We start from the raw sequence: 16410 nt of genomic DNA on the forward strand, positions 1-16410 counted from the left end.
CCTGAAAATGACCTTTGAACTTATCATGTGACCTCCCACTTCAGCGTAACATGTGCAGGTCCCCCAAGTCCATCTACTGTCCATGTTAGGTTGAAAAGCAACTTACATTTGCGAAGTTAGGTGTCCTGCATGTAAACTTTAACGTTGACCTGAAAATGACCTTCGACCTTACCATGTGACCTCTGACTGTAGCATAACATGCAGGTCCCCCAAGTCCATCGACCATCCATGTTTGATTGAAAAGTGACTTATGGTTGCGGAGTTAGGTGTCATAAGAGTCTTGCATGTAAACTTTAACCTGTAAATGATATTTTACCTTACCATGTGACCTCTGACTGCAGCATAACATGCACGTCCCCCAAGTCTATCCAACATCCAAGTTTGGTTGAAAAGTGACTTACGGTTGCGGAGTTAGGTGTCATAAGAGTCTTGCATGTGAACTGTAACGTTGACCTGAAAATGACCTTTGACCTTACCATATGACCTCAGACTGCAGCATAACATGCAGGTCCCCCAAGTCCATCTACCATCCAAGTTTGGTTGAAAAGCGACTTACGGTTGTGGAGTTAGGTGTCATAAAAGTGTTGCATGTAAACTTTAACGTTGACCTGAAAATGACCTTTGACCTTACCATGTGACCTCTGACTGCAGCTCAACATGCAGGTCACCAAGGTCCATCTACCATCCATGTTTGGTTTAAAAGCGACTTACGGTTGTGGAGTTATGTGTCATTACAGGTTTGTGACGGACGGACAGACGACATTTGGATCCCTTAGTCTCGCCTTCACCTCTGGTGGGCAGGACAAATATGTCATACGGACGTTGAGATATGCCGCGAGAGCTTTTCTCGAAAGGGTGGGTTGAGGAGGAAAGTCAAACAAAACACACCTTTTCGGGACAACCGGGGGAACTTTCCATGAAAGGCTGCATGTGTTTAATACTTTTTCTGAACCAATCGTTTCTATGAAAATTAGTCTTGAAATAACAATATAACAGTAATATAGACACTAGACAGAGGTGCATAGATGGGGGGAGGCTTGGGATGCTCTCCCCCCCCCAAAAAAAAAAGGGGGAAAGAAAAATGAAATATAACATTTTCTGAATATTTTTATGTCAAGCTACAAAATGTGATTTTTTTTAATGAAAAGCTTGCTCGCTCACAACTTCTATTGAATTTTGCCTGATATGACACATCTGACTCCCTCAAAATCTTGGGCTCATTTTGTCTCTGATTATTAGGAGAAAAAGAGAGCTTGCAGTTTTTGTGATTCTGAATAAAATTTCATATTAATGAAGTAATTCTGGACACAAAATAATTACACAAAGCCATATGGAATTATGAGAAATAGTAAACAAATATATCAGGCTTTGAGAAAGTATAGTTGAATTATTTATCCGAGGTTGGTCTGACAATTACTTCCTGAGGGGCGAAGCCCCGAGGGAAATAAAGTAGTTTTGCCAGTCCAACCGAGGATTAATAATTCCCACTATGCTTTCGAATGAAACGCCTGATATATTTGTTTTTTATCCAACTTTTTATAATTTATAACCAAAATCTATGTGATGAGCTTGCAAAGTCCGGTTACTTGAGTTGAATTACCTACTTTTCTCTGAGCCATCGTGCTCAGCAGAACGCAGATCAGTGCCTGTGCCGACACATCGCTGGACTTGCCGGGAGAGAGAGCGCGCTGGCCGGTGTGCCTGAGAGTTTAGCTAGATCCAGTTTTGTGAAATAATGATGTCAGACCTCGATATACTAGTATCCAAAAATATATCGAGGTATGACGTCAGAGTTGAAATATATTCGGTCACATCATGCTACTTGAACCAATAGTACTATACATGATTTACTCTATGTAGGATATAATGTATTCTATTCTATAGGCGTAAGTATTTGCATAGAAGTGTGATGAAACAAATCAGTGGCGAAGTGAGCCAAAGTTTTGAAGGGGCTAGATATGAATAATTGGGCAGATCTTTTTTTTGTGAGCGAGCAAAAAAAATAAAAATATTTAACTTTATAAATATCCAATGAAAGCATAATATTCAGAAAAAATATATTTCACCATTTTCTTTTCTACTTTCTTGGTCATAATTTATTTTTGTAGGAGAGGAGAGGGGGCAAGCGCCCGAAGACCCCCTCGCCTCATCTGTGCACTGAAGAAATTACTTTGAAACTGACTTTCCTTTGCAAGCTGCTGGATAATCTTTATATAATAGTTACCATGCAAGGACGGCTGCACTGCCGAGACTATTGAAAATAAATACATGAAAATGCACAAAATTTGTGTTTTCCCTTCTTTCCTTCCGTTTTGTTTCACCTGCATAGGAGAGTAAAATTATATTATAGGCGCTGTTTTTCTGACGGTGGCGGCATCAACACCAAATCTTAACAAAAGGTTGTGTTTTTTAAATGAAAACTTAGAAACCTAGTTCATGAAATTTGGGCATAAGGTTAATCAAGTATTGCTAAACGTCCTGCCTGAGTTTCAGGTCACTCAGTTGTTGTGTGTCCGTACAGGTTGTGTGTCCACACGATCAATGTTAGAAAGTCATTTGAAAAAAGTTAGAAGCGAAGTTTCATCAAATTTTAGTACAAAATGTTGGGAAATATAAAGAACAAAATAGAAGATGATAACAAGTATTGAATTCATATTTTTAGTGTAATCCAAAGACAAAAAGGAAGGCTTCAAAAAGATTGTTTACATTCATAATTCCGAAGCTTCGTTATTCCGAAGGTTTGGATATTCCGGAGGTTCGTTAATCTGAAAGCGAAATAAGGTTCGTTGTTCCGAAGGTCCGACAATCCAAAAATTGAAATGACGTTCGTTGTTCCAAAGGTTCGTTAATCCGAAAAGGAATAATGAGAGTCATAATTCCGAAGGTTCGTTAGTCCGAAAAAAAATGAGGTTCGTTGTTCATTTAGTTTTTTCGGATTAACGAACCTCATTTCGTTTTCGGATTAACGAACCTCATTTCGTTTTCGGACTAACGAACCTTCGGAATTATCACTCATTATTCCTTTTCGGATTAACGAACCTTCGGAATTACGCCACAAATGTTCGGATTAACGAACCCTTTTTCGATTTAACGAACATTGTGGTTCAGGCAATAATGAATTCACGTGTTTTGGAATTACGAACCTTCTGAATTACGAAGTGTAACCAAAAGATAACATGTCCGGACACTGGACCCCCTCCTATATTAGTTTTGTTTTTAAAGATCGTGATGTTCCATGAGTTTTATATTTCCCCATAAAATCCCACCTTTGTCACTCGGAATATCAGATCGACTTAACGGACACGATGTTCAGCCAGATGGAGCGTATAGTAGTGGTGGTGAAGTGGAGCCGGCACAAACATCGCTCGAAGTAACTAAACTTGTACTAGTAATGAGTGGGGCTAGGACCTAGGCCAAACATACTTAGGCTACCACAACAGGCGATAGGCTTTCTTACCCCTCCAAAGATAACTTCTTAAATTGGAGATAAAATTTTACCTTCTAGGGTGACCTTTTCTTGGACTTGCCCTATACCCTGTACCATGAACCGTTTTGGCAGTGGATATCTAAGTCAGTGGGTCGCGCATGGGATCTCATTCTTACTTCTGGTGTCCATACCACATGATTTTTCTGTGCGCGGTGGCGCATCTTTGGGCCCGAGCCGAGATAGGCCTCGACTCTAACATTAGAGTCTACGGACAAGCCCAACTCATAGTCAAGGGTTCATTACATGCAGAAACAGATCTAGAGGGGGGGTTGCAACCCCCCCAAAAAAAAAAAAAAATCTGGGGACCATTTTTTTTAAATCTTATCTTTTTTAAAAAACTTGTAATTTTATTTTATTCTATTTCTATGTAGTATTCATTTAATTTATTATTATTATTTATTTGGGGGGAGGGTTGGGCGAACAAATGTCACATAGTCCTTTTTGCCCCCCATCAGCTTTTTTGAGGACACGGGCCACCGCGGAAGTGACAATCTAGGCCAGGGTTGCTGATTCTCATCCCCAAACAAAAATCCCCCCATTAAAAAAAAAAAAATGGGGGATTGCAACTTAATTTTACAAATTTTCATGGGGGTTAATTTGGCAACGACCTCTATATCAAAAATAGTGGTGTTTTAGATGCAAGGAAACGCCATTTTCACACACAGATTTTCAAAAATTTTCCCTACGTGGGAGGGGGGACACCCCCCCAAACACCCTCGCTTGCTCCGCTCGCTTGGACTCGGTCGCTACGCTCCCTCACATACCACCCCCACCCCCCCCTTTATAAAAGCTGGATCCGCCCCTGACATGCCACAGCGCACAGAAAAACCAAGCCATTACTTAGAAGTGGTGTGTTTAATGCCTTATGGACGTGGACATCACTTGCAGAAGTGGGATCGCAGCAAGCCAGCATGCGCGACCCACTAACTCATTAACTGTCAATTCGAAATCCACTGCCAAACATGGTTCAATGGTTTAATTTACCAGTATTAATACTAACCTCGCAATGCGTGTGGGTGCCCAAGCTAAAGCTGTTTTTAATAATCTAAAAATAAAATCACGTCAATCACTGACTCAGTCTCAGAGTCAGACAGTCAATAATTATATAAAATTTGTCATCCAATGAAGTTTCCAATTTCAACATGCATTTTGCTCTGAGTCAGTCTGAGTATGAATTTTACACCATTTATCAAAATCTAGGCCTAAATATCAGCCTGTATAATTCATTACCATTTTAGGTGTGCACAAAAGACCAATCCCCCTGGCCTGGCATGGGCATGGTCGACTACAGTAGGACCCTACACAAACTTGAATACACGGGACTATAAATTGCACAGCTTCTTGCAAATGCAAGTTTGGCAACGACTAACGAATTCCCATTTTGTTTTCAACGTAATTTTGAAGTCGAAAACATAGCTAAACTTACGAATGCAATGTCCGTCCACATTCTACCAATTAGAGAAGTTGTTTGCAGCTCTCGTTGACATGAATAACGTGAAATCTAAGCTAAACAAGAAAGGTTCACCAACATGCCGACCTAGTACCTGTGAGTGTGACCGTCCCGCGCCCGGATATCGATCGAGCGAAGATATCGGCTTGAGCAAGGTGCAGCCAATCAGCGACGATCTCATATTCCCTGCCAGAAAGAGGAGACAGAATTATTTTACATGGACAGAATTTTTAGTGATGTGACACAAAATCATTTCGTCGACGGAATTTTTTGTGATGTGACACAAAATCATTTCGTTGACGGAATAAATATTTGCATCGCAACGAAATGAATTTCGAGGACGCAATTTTATTTCGTCTCGAGGAAATTGATTATAAGTGTGACACAAAATAAATTTTGTATACGAAATCAAACTGCATCATGACGAAATGAATTTCGTTGGAGTGAAACACATATTTTCCTACAGAATTTTCCTTTGGACAATTGGGGTGCTATTTCGTTAGATCAAAATTCATTTCGTGTGTACGAAATAAATTTTGTGGACGAAATTACATTTCGTCTCGACGAAAATTTATTTTGTGTGACAAGAATAATTTCGTATACGAAATAAAACTGCGTCATGACGAAATCATTTTCATACGAACAAAAAAACTTTTGTGTACGGAATGACGTGAATTGGACGGAATTTACCATCGGACATTTGGTGCGCCATTTTGTATGGCACGCCAAATGAAGTTTGTGGACGCAATTACATTTTGTCTAAACGAAATTTATTTTGTGCATTTCGTCGAGACGAAAATGATTTTGTGTGACACAAAATAAATTTCGTGTACGAAATTAGAAAAGCGTCATGACAAAAAGATTTTCGTCTGAATAAAAACACATTTTGTGTACGGAATTGCTTGAATTGCACAGAATATACTGGCGTACACTTGGCACGCCATAGCCGCCAAGCGTGAGCTGAAAAATTATGACATTCCGACCTATTAGACATTCAATAACACGATATGCACAACTATACAGTTGACGTGAGCGCGAATCGCAAGTGGAGATTTCAGACCTAAAAACGGGACACTCCATTCATTTTTTTGTAAATCAGGAAAAGGATGGGTATATTGGGTATTTTTCTACATTAATAATGTGAGCGCGAATGTCGAGCAGAAATTTTTTGATATTCTGATCTGAAACATTTATGATTTTAGCACGTTTTGAATGGGAAAAGCAAGCTGATTAAACATGCTTGCGCGTGTGTAGATGATGTAAACCTAGAATCTGGGCATTCTGAATGCATTTTTTTAATGCGAGCACTGTCCATTTTTGTAAAGCTATATAGCAGAAATCTGTTTGTGCAGAAATGCTTGTTTTGACACTCTGTCAAGGGGAAAGGGCGAAATCAAACTTACCCTGCGAAGCATTTTTCATAAATTTCCCTATAGCACTTTTAGCCAATTGAAATAAAACGGATACATTCAAGCATTTTTATAACAATTTTGCCGCCCAAATTGAAATTTCAACTTAGTAAGCACAACCTTTACACTTTATGTGCCAGCTGGATCTGAGGACATATCTGAATATGAAGAAAAGTTTATATCAGACATCGTCCAGCATTTCTCACTAAGTTTTTATCATTTAAAGTGGGTTTACATTTCATTTTTCATTTAATACTTGTTTCTCCACACTTTTCCCAACCTTGACAATGATCATGATGATTAACAAAATGAAAATCAAGCCTAAGCCATTTCATGTAACTCACAGCTCAGTGTAAAGCAAATGTTGTCACGATGGCCTCAGTGTGTGGGGGAGTTGGGTGGGGCGCAATGCACTCTTCGAAGTGTTTTAGGTAAGGAAACAAGTTTAAAAAAGTAAAAGATATCTTCAAATCAATTTTACTAGCTAAATTTCACGTGTTCTTCATGGTGAAGGTCTACTTTTATTCGCATCACATTTACTATTTCAATGTTCTGCGCAAATAATTTTTCACCACTTTTCAAAAGTAAGTGGTGCTCACTCAAGCGGAAATATTTTGTGACAGTAATATCGTCATTTGCTTAAATGGATCTGTACCAATGATAAAATGTGGAAAAAATCGTCAGGATATTACAAACATATAATTTCATAGGATTTTTTTTCTAAGTGTAAATTTTTTTGATACGCACTGTAGTTTATGATTGCCAAATACCAATATCCTGCAATTTTAAAGAAATTTGAGGTCATGTATCGAAAAAGAAAAAAAAATCATTTAATGTTACAGGGCCTTGCAATCTTGTATCAGACAGAGAACTATATATACAGTGAATGGGGAATATTTGAAACTAGTATAAGTGATCACTATTTGGTGTATATTCGCGATTTCAGTGCTCATAAAGATTCCGAATATGCAGAATTTCGTTCATTTAAAAATCTTGATGAGGAAACGTTATATAGTGAATTGAGAAATATTCCTTGGCAGGTCGTAAAAGATATAGATGATGTGGCTGTTGCTTGGGATGTATGGTTGACTTTTTTCAATGATGTAATCAACAGGCACATTCCCTTTTGTAAAAAGCGGATAAGAAAAAAAGCTTGTCCTTGGATATCTGACGAGGTCGTCAAGCTAATGAAGGAACGTGATAAGGTTCTAAAAACAGCTAAAGTTTAAAAAAAATTAATATTTGGGACACATACAAATTTCTGAAAAATAAAGTTATTCATCTCATGAGAAAAAGTAAAAAAAAATATAATGCAAACCAGATTTCACAAAATCATAACAATAGTAAGAAAATGTGGAGATGTTTGAGAGAACTTGTGCCCAAGTCATTACCTATTTCTCCCAACACCATAAACGTAGATGGAACAGATGTGTCGGGCAATGCAAATATTGCTGAAGCATTTAATGAATTTTTCATTTCAAATGCTACTAATATTACTAAGGACCTGCAAAGGGATACGTCTCAACAGAGAGTTCAAGTAGAAGATGATATAAATGTTGGTTCAATTCACTCTCAATTTGAGCTAAAGTTGATTACTAGAGACTTTGTTTTGAAACAGATTGATAATCTGAGTATAGATAAATCAACTGGGGAAGATCATGTCAGCTGCAAGTTTTAAAGATGACAAAAAATGTTATCGCAGAGTCCCTTTGTGATATTATTAACAAATCCCTTTCTACTGGAGTTGTTCCTCGTGAATCTGGTGATATGTCTTCGTTGAATAATTACCGCCCCATTTCTATACTACCAATCGTGAGTAAAATTTTAGAAAGGGCTGTTCACCAACAGCTAAGTGAATTCTTGGACGTGAATGATTTATTACACCCAAATCAATCTGGTTTTCGGCCTATGCATTCAACAACTACTGCCCTTGCAAAACTTGTAAATCAGTGGTCGTTAAACATTGATAACAATATAATTTCTGGAGTTGCGTTCATAGATCTTCGGAACGCCTTTGACAGTGGCGTAACTACGGGGGGGCATGGGGGGGCACGTGCCCCCCAATCGGCTGGCAAAAAAAAAAAAAAAAAACGGGGAAAAGGAGAAAAAAAGAGAAAAAGGAAGAGAAACGTAGTGGGGGGAAGAAGAAATCGTTTATTATAGTGTTATATTATATTATGTTATATAACATAAGAAGCATTTTTCACAACTTTATGAAACATTATTTGCTTAATTGTGTCTTCATTGTTCCTGGTGCTTGCATAGACTTTTTTAACGAGATATATAACCTGCTGTACTAAAGCCTCCCGTTTTCAAATCAATATACAACAAAATAATATATTTCCTCGCAATTAGAGTTATTATTGTTTTAAGTAGTGATATATTCTTCTTTTTCATGACTACTAAAAGTTATTGCCCCATTTTAAGGTCTTAATATAAAACATTTCCTGTCCGTGCTAACGTTCGCATTAGTGGATTGGTGAGATTTCTGCTCTTCATGAACTCCTAACATCAGTCCTTAAAATGTCAATTTTTCTGATCTGAATATCAAAAATTTTTAGCTCGCGCTTCGCGCTCGCATCATTTGGTTAGTGAAATACGTGAGGTCTTAGTAAATTCCTACAAACAAGCCTTGGAATGCCCCTCTTCATGTCTGAATTTCCTCGATTTTCAGCTCGCGCTTCGTGCTCGCAGTATTTCATTAGTGAGATGCGTATGATAATCATGATTACAATGACTTCAAAAAGTGATCCATGTGTTTAGATGTATTTCTAACAAAATCAGCAAGCGCTTGGCACTCGCATTAGATGACTGTGGTGAGATATGTATACTCTGACTTAATGGATTCGTAACTATAGTCCTTAAAATATCCATGTTTGGGGTCAATATATACAAAAATTTCAGCTCGCGCTTCGCGCTCGCATCATTTGGTTAGTCAAATACGTAGGGTCTTAGAGAATTCCTACAAACAACCCTTAGAATGCCCCTCTTCAGGTCTATATTTCCTAAATTTTCAGCTCGCACTTTTGCGCTTGCAGTATTTGATTAGTAAGATGCGTATGATAATCATGATTACATGACTACAAAAGGTGCTTCATGACTGTGTTTAGATGTAATTCTAACAAAATAAGCAAAGGATGGCACTAGCATTAGATAACTATGGTGAGATATTTATACTCTTAATGGATTCTAAAATATAATCCTTAAAATATCCTTTTTTAGGGTCAGGAGATACAAAAATATTAGCTCGCGCTTCGCGCTCGCATTGTTTGTTTAGCGAGACAGTTAAGTATCATGATTACAAAACAAGTTGCTTATAATGTCAATTTTTAGCCCTCAATATCAAAAATTTTCAGCTCGCGCTTCGCGCTCGCATTATTTAATCAGTGAGATACATATCCGTTTGATGGCACTGCATGTCCTTAAAATATCTCTATTAGGTCAGTATACCTGACAACTTCGCGCGCTCCCTAAGTGACCCGAAATTTTTGCTGGTGCCCCCCCAATGCCGTGACCCACGGTACACACACTGGCCTTTGATACCGTGGACCATGAGCTGCTATTAAAGAAATTAGCTTGCATTGGTTGTAGTAATAGGACTATATCACTTGGTTCAAATCATATTTATTTGATCGACAACAAGTGACACAATTCAAAGGAGCCAAATCGCACCCTTCAATCGTCAAATTAGGCGTGCCACAAGGGTCAATTCTAGGTCCCCTTTTATTTTCAATATATGTTAATAGTTTACCTGAATGTATTCATGAAGGTATCATAGATAATTATGTACGCTGACGACACGACACTTACCGTCAGTGCGAATGATGCGACAGCTTTGGAAGAAAAATTAACTGCTGCATTAAACAAGGTCATGACATGGATTAAAGATAATCATCAACACTGTAAAAACTTGTGTCATGATAATAGGTTCTCGTGCTAATCTCAGGAAAATAGATTCTTTCACGATTTCGTTAAACGGTGATTTAATAAATAGAGTTCAATTCACCAAATGCTTAGGAGTTTTGATAAATGAAGAACTAAAATGGTCAAAACAAATTGAAAATGTATGTAAACTTACTCAGAAAAGCATTGGCATAATAAAGAGAGCGAAAAGTTCTTTGCCTGTGCAGTCCTTAAAGTTGCTTTATAACAGTTTAGTGTTGCCAAGATTTGATTACTGTTCTGTTGTATGGTCGAATAGATTTCAATCCCATACAATTAAGCTGCAAAAAAATTCAGAAGAGGGCTGCAAGAATTATATTGAACAAGACATACGACACACCGTCGGCTGATTTGTTCACAAGTCTTAAATGGATGACACTAGACAAACGATTTGAGCTCAGTCGCGTTTTGATGATATATAAATGTGTTCATAATTTAGTACCTTCTTACCTTCAGGTAAACTTAACCAATCCAAATGATGTACATGAACATCATACCAGACAGAGAGACAGTGGATATTTGCGCGTGCCCAAGTTTCGCACTGATTGTTATAAGTGTAGTCCAATCGTATCTTCAATATTTGAATGGAATAAGCTTGATAATTCAATTAGAACAGCTCCTTCTGTCATTTCATTTAAGAGAATGATAATAATAATAATAATAATTGGCATTTATACAGTGCGTATCAAAAAAAAAAAACGGGACAGATTTGAAAAGTCTATAAAATTTTTGTTTCAAATTATGATCTCTATATTTTGGTGTCAATATGTGCTCTGGAGTCTTATCCTTCAAAAGCCATTAAAATAATTTAGTTTCGTTCATGCTTGAGCGAACACGGAATGTTTTTGTTTGGGGTAAAAAAAGGAGGCTTGCGCCAAAATGGCATAAAATGATAAATATGATGGTCGGACTTCTTGCTAATCAGCAGACTTCCTCTTAACCTTTTCATTATCTTTGCCATAATTTTCGAATTATGCTGTCAAAATTCATTTCCAAATTTACTTATTTGCTTGAATAGTTCTGGTGTTGTTCCTTGTTAATACGTTCTCTTTTAGTTTTAAATGTTCCTTCTTGAGGCAAGAGCATTTTTTTTAAACCAAAGTATGGGAGAGTGTGTTTTTTTTTCTTCAAATCCTTTCATTGTGTGCTACAAAGGTTATGGTGCCTTTGAACAGTGGCATACTGAGGGGTGGGGGCTTTGGGTGCCCCCCCCCAATCAAAAAAAATTATGACCAAGGAAAAAAAGTGGAAAGAGAAATAACAGAAAACATAGAAAGTGAAATATGATATCATTTTCTGAATATTATGTCAAAATCACAAAATTAGATATTTTAATAAAAAAGTGGAAATTTTTGCTTGCTCGCTTCACAACTTTTTAATACATTTTACATTTTACCCGATCTGCCATATCTTGCTACTTCAAAATTGACTCAATACACCATTGCCATTGAAAGACTTGAATCCTTTCCTGTTTGTCCTGTCAAGTACATAATTAAATTTGGTGAAGGATTCAATAACACCTTGAAAATAGGATTCATGTCTTTTGTACGTATACCATTACATAAATTGTTTCACATAATAATTATCAAAGGTACCATAACATAATTTGTTTCACATAATAAAAGAATTTGAATGATTACAAATTCTCCCAATTAATAATGCAAATCCTCTTACTTGGGTTGACAAAAAGTCTCTTTCATTTCTTACTTATGAAGGAAAATTCAAAGGTAAAAGAAGTTTAAATGAAAAAAAAACCAATATAATTCAGGTAAATATATAAATTTGTAAATGAAATTTGACAGCATAATTCAAAATGATGGCAAAGATAATGAAAATATCAAGAGGAAGTCTGCTGATTAGCCAAAAGTCTAATCATCAAATTTCTCATTTCTGCCATATTGGCGCAAGCCTCTTTTTGAACCCCCGACAAAAACGACCCGTGTTCGCTCAAGCATGAACAAAATGTATTTTTTTAAATGGCATTTCAAAGATAAGATCTTAGAGCATCTATTAACATCACAATATAGATATAATGATTTGAAACAAATTTTTTATAGACTTTTTAAAACTGTCCCGTTTTTTTGATACGCACTGTATAGCGCTTTATCAATCTACGACTGTTCAAAGCGCTTCACAATTAATATTATTACCCGGTCACTGAATTCATAGCATTCCAAGCAGCCTGTTAGGCGCAAACTTGCTAAACCAACCATAATGACGGTTGTTTCCTACCGGTACCCAATTAGCTCCTGGGTGAGAGTGGCAAAGTGTGGATTGACGCCTTGCCAAAGGGCGCTAATCCATGGTGGGATTCGAACACACGACCCTCTGATTACAAGGCGAGAGTCAGAACCGCTACATCACGGCGCTTATGTTTAGAATGTTTAGAAGAACTTGTAATTTATAAATAACTTGCGGAACATCCATTGTTGTGCGTATTTTGTGTTAGCATGATCTTGATGATTTGGTGTATATTATCAGTATTTTCAAGATGTCCTTCTTAGTTAATTTGATTTATTGATATTTGATTATACGTCAAACGAGTGCCCGTCTGCGTTTTGTTTGCTGCTAAGTTTGTTAATGTTTCGTATTACATTCAAATCATAATGTGAATCTTAATGCTGTAACATTCTGTACATACGTTATGCACTTTGTAAATATGTTTATTGTTATTCAGGGCCCTATGGAAGACCACTACTTATTGGTGAATGGGCTACCCTGTCAAAATATTAGAAATAAATAAATAAAAAAATAAATCTGCTTATGTAGCACATATAACATAAATATTATCTGTATCGTCCCACTACTTTAAATCACAAAATATATTTCAGTATTCATAAATAGGAGTATAGGCTACCTGTCGATGTAAGTATTTTACGTATTTCATTGAAAAACTGCGGCAGGCATTAATAATTTGTTTCTATGATATTCCTAAATATTAGCTTATTACTCCCATCACATTATGTCTTAGTCATTTTCATTGCAATAGTTTTTTTTCTCTATAAAAAAATAAAGAAAAAATAAAAAAGGTTTTAATGATATATCGCAATACACCTATAGGTTGGCTGCATGGTGTCACGACTTGATCACCTCTTTCTATATGTATAGCTTTACAAAATTCAACTGACGCAACCATAATCACATTTAGTGTCCATCTTTTATTTCGATGTATTCTCCTTTCTCAATTTCCTTCCAATTTCCATATTCACTTGACAGCTGAGTATTTGTCTTAAAAAAACTAAAATCAACGGGTTTCAACGAGAATTTGGACAAAAGGCTTCCCAGTGCTTTTCACTGGCCTAAAGACCGTGACGTCATGTTAGATACGTCGTGATTCCAAAGGTTTGAACACAGAAAAAAATGATTTTTTTTTCTTTCAAATTCTGAATTCGATTTTTTTTAATTTGCAGATAAACTGACAATGTCAATAATTCAGTACTCAAATGGATGAAAAACTACAACTCTTAATTATTTTTTTGTGATTTCTTTGTTTGGCTCTTATTGCATGGGCCTAAATTGCTATGTCAGGAAAGAAAAGCTATTACACATATTTTGAATGCAGACAGAATTGGAATGCGTTTGAAAAATATCTTAAGGACTGTTTGTTAGAATTCCCGAATAGGATAAGTGTATAACTAAGTTGGCACGAATATTCACCAATGGGTAAAGACATGCATTTTCCAAACGTTTTTTTGTAGACTAAAGTACCAAAGTAAAACCTCATTTATTCCTCTGCCATTTCTTTTTCATTTTTTTGTTTTCTTTTTCTTTATTTGCGCCCCGGTTTTAAGTGGCGCCCTTGGCACTTACCCCCCCCCCTCCCCTGCCTCCCACTATAGATACGCCACTGGATTTATCAATTAAAACTTGAAGGAAAAGATATTTTTGGATATCTCTAGGTGATAGCAGTGAAAAATAAAATGTGTATCTGAAAAGCGAAAAAATCTTCCAGGTTTTCTGTGTACACTTTTATAGAATCACAACGCTTTTAACAGAAAATGACGTCAAGGTATCGGAGCTAGGCGGTGAAAGCAGGTATACAGTAACTAATTAAGAAAGCCTATTTTCGTAGCCAAATAATTCCCCCATGATCATTTATGAAAAGCTGTTGGATTGTGTGGGTAAAAAAGTGATCGTTATATTACATTTATCAATATAAAATAAACAGATATCATAAGTGGAATATTCGCTGATAGGGATTATATAACACTATTGAACAGTTTTAGGTACGTAATATCAATTTAGTCAATAAGACAGGACTGAATAACGTTTTCACAATAACAATAACCATGTAGCATTTTTTATTTTATTTAAAACATAAATATCAAGAGTCTCCACGCACATGGATATTCTATGCATAATGTAATGACTTTATCAGGTTATTTTATGTTGAAATTAGAGAAATGAAATAATAATTGTTTAAATACTGCAATATAATAAAAATAAAAATACAACATATTCAAAGCCACGCCTTTTATGTTTGGCATTTCGGTTACTAAAATGTTATAAGGCATTTCGTATAAGTTTATACAAAATTATTATTTAGAATGTCAGTATAGATTATGACGATTATGGTCACAACATTTATAATACCAATTTATAAACACATAATCCGTATTTTATTGATTTTTAAACTCATTTTACTATTAAACATTGACATACTATCTTTTATACATATAAATCTTTACTGAAAATTCCATACATTAAATTGTAACATTGGTGATGGTAAAAATTCAAGTCCACACATTGGAACAATATTATACATTTTGATTCATCCACAATACACATTATTCCTCGTCATATGCAACGTCTTAAAGAAACACATCACATTGGCTTTATATTGAAATATCAATCTCCTTTTCGAATAGTGTTTGATTATGATATGAATTATGGATCTATAACTTTTTTCTGCAAAATTTCTATCTGAATGATCGTTAGACATATAAATAATAATAATGATAGCAATAACAATAATAATAATAACAGTTCTTGTATAGCGCATCATGAATAATGTCTCTATGCGCTTTCAAAGGATTACCCCAGCTGTAGCTTGGGTAAAACTGGGTGACTTTCATTAAATCTGAAGGGGGCGGTTTAACAAAACTTCTTTTCGTAAAATTACGTGCGACTTTATACGAACAACTTGAATATGCCTAGCAAAGTGGAATTCTCATTTATTTTAATCGCATAACCTGAAGATGAAATATCAAAACAAAGGATATTCAACAGTAATACATGAACTATGCAAGATATTATATCTCCCACAAGTAAGATGAGCTGCCATTTTGCCTTCTATTAACCTATATTTATCTCATATCCTACATGATATCTTGATTTCATTTTCATCATGCTATTATTTTTTTTATCGAATCGGATATAATACCACCACTGTACGGGCAACATTCTCAATTTTAGTTTCAGTAAATCTGAAGACAATAGTTAATATCAAGATGATAGTGGTATTATACACGGTATATAGTAGCTGTCCCAAATATAAATTGACCATATTATGGCAATATTGATTATCTCCACAAGTAAATCAACGAGACCACGGAAATGGGAGTAACTCCAGCTTCCCTGACAAGTGATAATCCAGTTTTAAAATGACAAGTTATATGGGTAGTAAATCGTCATCAGCACTAGCAGTAGCACCACCACCACACTGTAAAAACTGCGGTGTTAAAACTGACAACATTTGGTGTGAATAGAGGACCACACCCTGATGTGTTAAAATTACACCCTAGAGATTAAACATAACACCAAAGAGTGTAAATGTAACAACAAAAGGTGTTTTATTAACACCTATAGGTGTAAAACTAACGCCATCAATTTAACACCTGTGTAAAATAACTGGTGTGGTCCTCTATTTACACTGGTTAACACCACAGTTTTTGCTGTGCACCACAATTGTCGCCCTATCTTCACAATAGGCGTTCAATTCTGGGTTAATTGTATTTGAATATTAATTCCATGAAAGTCACACCTATTTTCTGCGCAAAATTCTTATTTGAAGTATAATATGAATGTCAAGTATAATATTTCCATGTTGTTACCTCCACAGCTAGGTGATGTTCAACGATACTAAGCATCCGTTAGTGACTGAAAGAGCGGAGCGACGTGAC

This window comes from Lytechinus variegatus, chromosome 3 (genome assembly GCF_018143015.1).
Source record: "Lytechinus variegatus isolate NC3 chromosome 3, Lvar_3.0, whole genome shotgun sequence".
Classification (NCBI taxonomy): Eukaryota; Metazoa; Echinodermata; class Echinoidea; order Temnopleuroida; family Toxopneustidae; genus Lytechinus; species Lytechinus variegatus.